This window comes from Balaenoptera borealis (assembly GCF_965194805.1).
Source record: "Balaenoptera borealis genome assembly, chromosome: 1".
NCBI classification, from domain to species: Eukaryota; Metazoa; Chordata; class Mammalia; order Artiodactyla; family Balaenopteridae; genus Balaenoptera; species Balaenoptera borealis.
In genome coordinates, this window is record NC_138860.1 from 181,185,092 (window position 1) to 181,188,580 (window position 3,489).

Consider the following 3,489-nt stretch of genomic DNA (forward strand, 5'->3'; position numbering starts at 1 on the left):
GGTACTGGGCATAGCAGAGACTCAGTCAATATTACTGGAATATCTTTTTTTTTTTTAATTAATTAATTAATTAATTAATTTATGGCTGTGCTGGGTCTTCGTTTCTGTGCGAGGGCTTTCTCCAGTTGCGGCAAGTGGGGGCCAGTCTTCATCGCGGTGCGCGGGCCTCTCACCATCGCGGCCTCTCTTGTTGCGGATCACAGGCTCCAGACGCGCAGGCTCAGTAATTGTGGCTCGCGGGTCCAGTTGCTCCGCGGCATGTGGGATCCTCCCAGACCAGGGCTCGAACCCGTGTCCCCTGCATTGGCAGGCAGATTCTCAACCACTGCGCCACCAGGGAAGCCCTGGAATATCTTTAAATCTTAGTCTTCATCAGCCAGCATGTGAGTCTTGGTGACTAGCATCCTATACCTCTTCACCCTGGAAATAGACTTGGAATAGCTTCTGCAGGGCACAGACAGGGAGGCTTTCCTTGAGAGACGTGACATGACTTCAAGTGGCAGTTTTCATACTTTAACATATATACAAATCACCTGGGGGGAATCTTAATAAAAACTCAGGTTCAGATTCAGTAGGGCTGGGGCCGGGCCTGAAAGTCTGTTTTTCTAACAAACGCCCAAGTGTTGCAGCTGCTGCTGGTCCAGGGGCCACACCAAGGGTTTTCTGAACTGGTGCATGAGGACTGTATTCTTCTTGACTCTCCTACCAGCCAGCTGTGTGGCCTTAGGTGGTCTCAGTACCTCTCTGGGCTTTGGTTCTTCGTCTGGATATTATATAGGTCAACAAACATATATGAACAGCTCACTACAAGTCAGACTGCCCTGGGTGGATGCTGGAAAAACAAAGATGAATGAATCACAAGCCCAGCCCAGGAGGGGCTTACAGACTGGGGAGCCTAAAGTTCCAAAGATAATATTTAAAGACCACTTGGATTCTAAAATTTCATGGCTCACTGGTAGAAAAGGCTTAAAAGATCTTCCTCTACTAGAAAACATCTTTCCAAACACTATGACAGGGAGCCTCTACCAACTACTGTTCTCAGAAGCAGGGAACATTTAATCCAGAAGTAACTCCCTGAAAATTTAGCCCAAACTATATCTTGCCATTTAGCTGATGGGGGAACTAGAGAACAGAGGCAGAAAGTGTTGGGTCCTGAGCGAATTACTGGTTTCCAACTATGCTTTTTGGAGGTAGTGCTCTCCAATAGAAATTAAATGTGAACCACAAAATTTTAAATAGGTAATTTAAAAATTTGTGCTGGTCACATTGAAAAGATTAAAAAGAAACAGGTGATATTCATTTTAATTCTACGTTTACCTAAAGGTCAAAAATATTATCATTTCAACATGTGATCAATATAATCAAATTATTAATGAGATATTTCATACTCTTTTATGTTGTCCTGAGACTCAGAAATCCAGTGTAAGTACACCGACAGCACATCTCAATTTGCACTAGCCACATTTCCGGCATGGCTCTCATGTTGGATGGTAAAGATCCAAGTTGTATCGTCCTAGTCTAACCTAACTGTACAAACACAGACCAATTTTCCAGTGGGCAATAGCATCATTCCCATGATCAGTGATCATTTTTTATAGACACTGGACCAGAAAGTTAACTGTCCAACAGGAGATGTAGCTTTCTGTGGCCAAGTTGAATAGCATTCCTTTTCTGGGAGGGACCTTAAAAGTAGCCTAAACTAACTTGATGTATGATTTTATGAACACCCGGGGCAGCAAAATAGCCTGCTGTGGGTCCCAGTGATGGCAGGCTGGCAGTTGGAACCCACAATTCCGCAGTTCCGTGTGTGAATTGCTTAGAACACTGTGCCAGCCACCCAGCAAGTGTCCGAGAAACCTCCGCAACCTTATCTCCTTTCTCCTCTTCCAGTTTTGCACCAAACGGGTCTGTCCCCAGAGAAGTTGCTCCATTCAAGTGAGATAGAATTCAGAGCACATCTTGGAGGCAGAAGTGTCGTTTCCAGCCTGCCTGGTAGGTGCATCTCCCTAGGTGACATTCGTTACAAAGCCGCAGCATGACACACCTAACTGATGAATGTCGGCCGCACACCCATTTCAGCCAGGAAAGCCACACCGGTTTCCGCCGGGAAAATAGTGGTGTGGAACTGAGGCATGTAGTTGCAAAAATTACTTTTGCCATCTGACGAGTAGGGTCAGTTCTTGGGTGTTCTACCCAAAGCGCTTTTCTACGGCAGCTCGACCTCAGGAAAAACCAGTTTCGGGGCACCACACCTAGGATCATATGATGCAATCTGATATTAGCGTCTCATTGCATCAGTGTTTTTGACGCATGTGTCTTTTGCGCAGGCAAAAGGCTTTATAATTGGGAAAGAGAAAAAAGAAAAAGACTCGCTGGCTGACATCTAAAGGTACTGTCAGTACTGCTCCTAATTGGCCACACAGGGTGTTTGGAGGACAAACACCCACCTAACCACTGCAGCTTGACAAGCATCGGCATGCCATTTCCTGGAGGGGACCTGATGGCATATTTAGGTGAAATTCTTGTCTGGTTGGCTCTACTTATGTTTTATACCAAAATATCAAGGTTTAATCTCCTAGATCTTTTTAAATACATGACTATTAAGAAGAGGCTTTCAAAGGGTGTTTCGCCTTTCTGAAAAATCTCTGAAATGTACCAGATGATTTCTCATTTCCAAAGTTCTTTTACATAAGTGCTCTTGGCTCCCTGGACACACATACACTTTTGACTCTGATCAAATACCTTAGATTTAGGCCTCTTGGTTTCTCTATCTTCCTTTAAACATTTGTTGCCTCCTGAATCCTGGTTTTTTGTTTTTGTTTTGTTTTTTTGTGGCACCACGTGGCATGTGGGATCTGTGGGATCTTAGTTCCCCAACCAGGGATCGAACCAGCGCCCCTTGCCGTGGAAGCTCGGAGTTTTAACCGCTGGACGGCCAGGGAAGTCCCATGAATCCTGCTTCTTCCTATAGTGGTTAAGGAATTAATTGACTGCAAAAATCCTAGTACTCTAGCCATCTTCAGGAAGTTGCCTAAAGTAGGAATTTCCTTGTGCAGAATGCTTAAGGAAAAAGGAAGCCGGTAAAAATCTTTGGTAGGAGACCAAGTGATACTGAGATCATAATGTAGAAGGGGAGACCAGGCCTGCCTCTTCACCTCAAGCCATACTGTTCTTCTCTCTCAACCCCACGGGACACTTCTCCCAGGAGGCATGTCAAGACCCCTGGACTTTTGTGTGTATGGCTCCCTCCACCCGCCCTGGAAAGTCTTCTCACCCCTGTTCATCTGTTGAGTCTTACTCCCCCTGTCAGTCACTCAGCTCAGATGATTTTTCTACAGGGATGCCTTCCCCGACCCCAGAATAGGATGAATTCCCTTGCCATAATGGTCCTACATATGTGTCACTTTGCAATGCTTATGTAGGGGAGAAAAAAAGCTTTCCTTGACCCGGTCCCTGGTTGGGTTTGAAAATTATGCTGAAGGAGACAGA